The sequence below is a fragment of the Mustela erminea genome, chromosome 11 (assembly GCF_009829155.1).
Source record: "Mustela erminea isolate mMusErm1 chromosome 11, mMusErm1.Pri, whole genome shotgun sequence".
Classification (NCBI taxonomy): Eukaryota; Metazoa; Chordata; class Mammalia; order Carnivora; family Mustelidae; genus Mustela; species Mustela erminea.
Genome location: NC_045624.1, coordinates 94,989,595 through 94,997,126, shown reverse-complemented (window position 1 = coordinate 94,997,126; position 7,532 = coordinate 94,989,595).

Sequence of the window (7,532 nt, the reverse complement as noted above, 5' to 3'; positions counted from 1 at the left end):
CAGTCCTTTGGTGTAAAAGCTTCCAGACCCAAACCTGGTGGCGTCGTGAGGAGGCATGACAGCTCCTGGGGACAATCCGGAGACGTCCCAGTCAAGAGGGTCTGAGTGGGAAATGGGAAGCTGACCATGTCGTTCTCTCGGGGTGACGAAGGCTGGCAAGCCTCGGTGCCCCGCGCACTGGCCTGTCTGGCCGTCTGCCCACGCCGCCCCACGGAGGTCTTCAGAAGGGAGGGATTCCGTGCCAGTGACATCAACCGGTTATGGGAATCGAATTCCCAATAGATTTCTATCCGTGTAGAAGTGTGAGTAGATTTGCAAAGAGTCTTCTTTTTTTCTGACAGGAAGTCTATGGTGACTGACCGGCAATAAGGCTGTTTTTTCATTCAAAGTACGTGACACGTGCCTGAAAGTAACTGGACTGTGTCTTCAGCTCTGAGGCTTCAAAGCAAAGGTACAATAGGGCCTCCTGGGTGGCTCAGTTGGTTGGGCCTCTGGCTCTTGGCTTCGGCTCAGGTACTGATCTCAGGGTTGTGGGATCGAGCCCTGCATGAGGCTCCCTGCTCCGCTAGGAGTCTGCTTGAGACTCTCTCTCTCCCCCTCTGGCCCTCCCCCTGCTCGCACACTCAATCTCTCTTTCTCTAAAATAAATAAATAAATATTTTTTTAAAAACTTAAAAATGAAGCAATGTTACAGTAGGGGCTTCTGGCCAGCTCAGTCGGTGGAGGTTGGAACTCTTAATCTTGGAGTCAAGAGTTCGAGCCCCACATTGGGCGTAGAGATTACTTTAAAAAAAAAAAAAAAGGAATGCTACATCAAAAACTAATGATGTATTGTATGGTGACTGAGATAACACAATAAAAATTTTTTAAAAAGAAATATAAAAAGTAATAGTAAAAAAAGGAAATTAGGCAAAGGTACCAAAAAAAAAAAAAAATCCCTGAAATTGCATCCTTTGCCTCTGTTAAACTTATGATAAAAGTTGACATAAGTTTAAAATTTCATCAGAGGTATGCAGATTTTCAAAATTATTCTCAGAAATACATGCCAAAAATTCACAGGCCGCTGCCTTCAGGAGATTCCGGCCATAGCAACATTATGAACCGATGTGGTACTCTAGCCCTCTTGTCTGGTCTGTATCTCGGGCCCGCTCTGCACAGAGCCCCCAGAAGTGCTGAGCGACAGCACGGGTTCCTGCTGTTCACCCCTTTGGGGACTGAACGTTTGTGTCTCTCCCAAATCTGTACGTTGAAACCCACCCACCATGGGATGGTTTAGGACGTGGGGCCCCTGGAAGGCGATCGGGGGTAGATGAGGTCATGAGGGCGGGGCTCGTGGTGGGGTTAGTGCCCTTGTACCATGGGCAGGCCAGGGCCCCCACCCCCCCACCAGGACACGGGGGAAGGCCGCGGGCTGTAAGCCAGGAAGAGGGTCCTCACCGGCACCAGATCCGCAGGCGTCCTGATCATGAACGTCTGCCCTCCAGAACTTCCAGAAGTAAATTCCTGTTGTTTAGGGGAACCAACCACGTGATTAGAGGTCTGGACACTCAGCTCCCCGATACTGACCTCCAGGAAGGGCCGGGGAGCTGCAGACACGCGATTGTAGGGCCAGTGGTCTATTCTGCCACATCTAGCTGATGAAAACTGGATTAAAAAAAACTCGGAACAGCCAGATTCGAAGGAGTATATCATCTGTGTGGTGAACATGCCCGGAGGGAGGCTCACGCTGGCCCCATGTGCAGAAGTTCCTCCACCTGGGACCCGTTCGGCTCAGCCCGTGCACCTGCCTTTCCAGCTGTTCTCTTGTATCCTTTATAACAAGACGGTATCCAGAGGTGTAGTCTTTCCCCGAGTTGTGTGAGTCATTCTAACAAATCAACAAACCTGAAAGGGGTTGTAGGAAGCCCCAGATGTGAAGTGTGGACATCCCAGGACCCCCCAGCCCCCGCCTTGCCGCTGGCATCCTAAATAAGGGCCACGTTGTCAAGTCAAGACCTTATCCTTGAACTCGTGGGCTCTGACCTGACTCCAGGTAGTTCATGTTGGAATCGAGGCGAATCGTAGAACACCCCCGGTCCCCCCCACCCCCCACCCCTGCTGGTGGCAGAGTTATGTGAGAGCAGGGACTGCCTCTGCGCCAGGCACTCTTAGAATCCCAAAATAGGTACGGAAGCGCGGTTACTATGTAAAATTCGGAAAGTCACATCAAGGAAAAACAAGTTGTTGTTGGTTTTTTAAGGGTTTACTTATTTGTTTATGGGAGAGAGAGCGCAAACAGGGGGAGCAGCAGGCTCAGGGAGAAGCAGGCTCCCCGCCAAGCAGAGAGCCCTATGCGGGGCTCGATCCCAGGACCACGAGATCACGACCTGAGCCGAAGACAGACGCTTCAACGACTGAGCCACCCAGGCGCCCTGTAAAACAAGTTTCTAATAAAAAACCTATGACAACCTGCCAGCAGCGCTGACCCGAGTTACACGAGGCTGCGTGGTCTTGAGTTATCCCTGTCTCGGGAACGTCGTAGGGTTTGCTGCCCCAGACCTCGCCGTGTCTGCTGTGTACCTACCATGTGACCTTTCCAAAACGCAAACATGGCTCCACTCCAAAGCATGTCGTCCCAGGATACTTTCCCATCAAGAAGGTAACGTCCTGACTTCTTGCATATGTAGAGTGGACACATGTCAAGGACCTGAATCCAATAATTCAGGAGGAAAGGGCAAAGGGTTGCATCGGTTCCAGAGAGCTTTTAGGAGGTCAGGGTTCCCGGCTAGTGTCCTAGCGGGCCCACATTCCGTGTCAGCTCTCCCCCGGACAGAAACGTTTTGCAGCTCTACCAGAAATGGTCCCCCAGTGAGCCTGGGGCTTCACCACGTCTGGGACAGACCTTATTCTGACCTTAGAATAACCCTGAGTCAACCCAGCCCCTTCCCTTCACAGTCCTTGTGTCGTCTGTACCCTCAGTGACGTGGACAGGTCACAACACCCACCTTTGGACCTCCTTTCCATGATCCGCATGATGTTTCATAGCAGTACCTAACTTGGGGAGGTTCGATAGAAGACTGGGGCCCGGTGCAGCGGCCTCCCAGGCTCCTGGCTATTCTCATGGTGCTTCTGGAGACCTAGGGGTCCTCCTGACTCCTCACCTGTCTGGTACCCACAGAGTGCTCCGTGTTTGGGCAAGCTGTGCCCCCTCTGGTTCTCACCTGCAAATCTCAACAGATCATACCGGTGAGCCAGGTCTCTGCCCTCCTCTGCTCTCCCACTGCCCCCACCCTGGCCTCGCACCTGCCTGAGCCCTCGTTCCCTCCTCCGGGCCACTCTCCTGCTCCAGCTCCCCGCCGGCCCTCCTGTAAGGATGTGCCGGGCAGGCTGTGCCGGGTCTAGGGAGCTGATGGTGACATTGTCGAGAATTTTACCAGCCCACCGTTCACCATGTTCTGAAAAGCTGAACTAACGCACCAATTACAGAAAAACTTGAGAAAATGCCCCTGGGGTCTTGGAGGACGATCAAGTGTTCAGCAGTGAAACAGCTCGCGCAGGGATGAAGCAGGGGAGCACCAACCGCAAGCGCTGGAGATAACAGAGGTTTCCGCTTAATCCCTGGAAGTCAGGATTGCAATCGCTCGCCAGCAGGGTGCCGGTTAGAGTCAACAATAGTAAATGCTTTAAGGAGTTCGCAGGTGGGACCCCTCTCTGTCTGTCAAGCCAGGGCCACATCCGAAACCCACCGCGCTGGCTAAGACCACCGGACAGCGCTCTGTGAGAACCAGAAATTTATAGCAGAGATCGTTGTGCATTTTGTTACTATTTCTAAGTTGTATAAGACACGTTCTTGTTGATGTAGGGAAGATGTTAGGGTTTGAAGCCGACGGCTGAGAAAGAATGCTTGTGATGTCTTTGGTGCAGAAAGGTGATTTTATTCAAGCACGGGGACAGGACCCCTGGGCAGAAAATACTTTCAAGGTGGGAGAGGGTTAGAGAGAGCTTGAGTCTCTGAGGAATTTTGGAAGCAAGGTTTCCAGGACCTTGAGGAAGCTAATTATTGTTGGGAAAAAGTCATTACTACCGTGTAATAAAACTCAAGCCGTGAGACCCTTCAGAAATATTTCAGTAGCAACATGCTTGGGGATGATTCCTAACACGTATCTGGGGGCATTTAGAAATAATGGAAGTTTCCAAAGGAATTTTGATACATTAAGTTAGACTTACAGGGTCCTGGGAGTCAGGTCAGGATTGGTTTTTGCCCTTAGCTTAGTATTAACATCAAGGCAGCTGAGTCCCCAGAGGAATGTCGTATTTCAAGGACTTGCCAGGGAAATAAAATAATTTCTCTTCCGCCTTTGTTTCCCACATCAAGTATAATGCATGATAAACACAGACTTTTTAAAAATATTTTATTTATTTGTCAGAGACAGAGACAGAGAGAACACAAGCAAGGGGAGCAGCCTGCAGAAGGAAAGGGAGAATCAGCTTCCCGCTGAGCAGGGAGCTCTGCGTGGGAAACCCACACGGCCCCTCCCATCAAAGCTGGGAGGCTTCGCTGGTCTCTGGCCCCACTATAGCTTGGGGAGGGTCCAGGGCTACAGACAGAGGGTCCCAGGGCTCCCTGGTTTCTTCCTCCTCCATGGAACCTAGGATCTGCCTGATGCGAAACCAGACTGCCAGGCTGGCCCCTCTCCATTTCCGAAAATGCTCTCCAGCTCCAGATTCTCTTCCCGGGACCAGGAGGGAGACACCCATACACACGGGGCTTTCCCTCACAAAAGGACAAGTTCTACTCCGTTTTCAGAGCTTCCCTGTCTCTGTCCTTTCTCCATCCTTAGGCCAAAGCAGCACGTTTTGGGGTGGTTCCCCCCATGCCACCTTCATAGACAGGCCATCGCCCATTCAGGTCTCTCTGGGAACAAGACAGACGGTGTCTCTCCGGACGTCAACATCAGGTCCAACAGGCACCACGTAGGAACAACCTTGCGGCACTTGCTAAACGCTCCACAGGGAGGCAGCTCAAGACCTCTGAGCAACGCTGTTTCATGGCAAAATGTCCACACCACGGCCCATAAACATCACCCCTTCCTTGCTCAAGCCCATAACCTCTGGGAGATGATGAGTAGAGTCTGTTTGCGGGGTGAGGGACGTTTACAGACTGCCCTGCAAGCACAGGGAGCCCAGCCTTGGTCTGTCACAGGCCAAGGTCAGATCTTTTGAACTCCCTTTCTTAGGGACCATGTTAGGGCTTTTTTTTTTTTTTTTAAGATTTTATTTATTTGACAGGGAAAGACACATCGAGAGAAGGAGCACAAGCAGAGGAAGGGTCAGAGGGAGAAGCAGACTCCCCAATGAGCAGAGAGCCTGATGCGGGGCTTGATCCCAGGACCCGGGGATCATGACCCGAGCTCAAGGCAGTCACTTAATGACTGAGCCCTCCATGGCCCCCCATGTTAGGGCTTTACTAATACAGAGGATGCCTGGTGGGCTCATCAGTAGAGGACACGACTCTTAATCTCCAGGTCGTGGGTTCAAGCTCCACCTTGGTACAGAACCTACTTCAAATAAAAATTAAAGAAAATATTTTTTAAAAACTGGGTTTCCAGAAGGGACGATGTATGAGCAGATGAGCTACAAAGGAGGGTCAACCTAATGACAATTGTCCCTCAGCTTCCTGCATGGAGATAAAATTAGGCCCAAATTTTTGTTTGTTTGTTTGTTTTGTTTTGTTTTGTTCATTTGACACAGAGAGAGAGATCACAAGCAGGCAGAGAGGCAGGCAGAGGGAGAGGAGGAAGCAGGCTCTCTGCACGCTGAGCAGAGAGCCTGATGTGGGGCTCGATCCCAGGACTCTGAGATCATGACCTGGGCCGAAGGCAGAGGCTTAACCCACTGAGCCATCCAGGCGCCCCCCAAATGGTTTTTCAAAGAGGTGGACATAGAAGCTCTATCTGACCCAGCACCTGCACTCCTGACACACACCCAAAAGAATTAAAAGCAGGGACTGGGCCAGTGCCATGTTCACAGCAGCTCTATCCACAGTAGACAGAAGGTGGGTATAGCCCACGTGTCCATCAACGGATAAATGGATAAAGAGATGCTTAGACACACGATGGAACATGATTTCATCTAGAGAAGGAATGAGATTTTGATCTATGCTCTTCCGTGCATGGACCTTGAAAACAGGGAAATAATCCAAACAAGCCAAAAAAAAAAAAAAAGTCAAACACTGTCTGATTCCACTTTCATGAAGGACCTAGAACAGGCAAATTCATGGAAACAAAGAGTAGGTTCGCAGGCACAGGGGCTGGGCACAGAGGGAAGGAAATCCTGTGTGGGGTTCAGAGCTGTGCCAGGGATGACGGAAGATTTCTGGGCACGGATGATGCTCAGCGTTGTAAAACTAAGGCACTGAAATATGCGTATGGATGACTGCAATGGCAGCTACTACCTGAGGTGTATTTCAGTGCAATAAAAAAGAAAGGAAAAGAAAAAAGAGCCAGTCCAGAGCACGGACGTGCACCTGCCCTCTGAACCCCCATGTCCCGCCCCTGACAGGGGTCAGAGGACCCGACAGCCGAGATCCCATCACAAGGAAGAGGCGAGAAGAGCAAAATCCCAAGCCCTTGTCCCAATCCAGAGCCACCTTCTCTCTCTGCCACGTTTCTTACTTGATGAGCAGTAAACAGATTTCCTTCTTCAGGAAAGAAAATAATAAACTGTGTTTCCGTAGAAAACTGTGTGTTGTCTGCAGACACCCTTCCCGACCATCTGCTCTGCGACCCAGCCGGGATCCACAGCCTGGCCCCTGGGAGAGATCTGAGTGAATTCTCCCCCTGGGGCTCCTGGAGGACAGCCACTCCCCAGCCTGCAGTGCACCTGTTTCAACACTCCCTGGGCTCTCCTGGTATGGGGAGTGCGTTTCCCATTCTCTGAACCCTCTATTTTTTTTTTAACTTATTTATTTAAGTGATCTCTACACCCAACGTGGGGCTCGAACTCATGACCCCGAGATCCAGAGTCACGAGCTCCACCAACAGAGCCAGCTGGATGCCCCCATTCTCTGAACCCTTGAGAGTATCTGCCCTGTTCCCTCACATGAGTGAAACGCTGTCTGTACCACAGGCTTATTTTATGCTTGTGGGAGAGTCATGATTTTCTGTTTTCCTGAAAATTCTCTTCGTCACTGCCCGGCGTACAAAGAGGGTGCCACTGAAAGACTGGGCAGGGTCGGGGAGGGGGCGTGGGCAGGGCTTCCTGGACAAAAGCCTGAGATTTCTGGCTTCACTGACCGAGCCCCCCAGGGCCCCTGGGGTTTGCGACTTCTTGTCCTTGTTACATGTCGAAGGGGATTTGGCAGGAACCTGATGAGAGGGAGTTTTCCTGGGGGGGCGGGTGCTGTGTCATCCTGGCACGGAGAGATGCCGGTTCAGGGAGCTCAGTTTGGGAAATGTCCTCCAAAGCCTGGGTTTCTGGTTGTCCTCAGTTTACCAATGAAATGTCTGCTCCTCCAAGGTGGAGTGCTCGGGGCATCCGTGGGCTGGAACGGC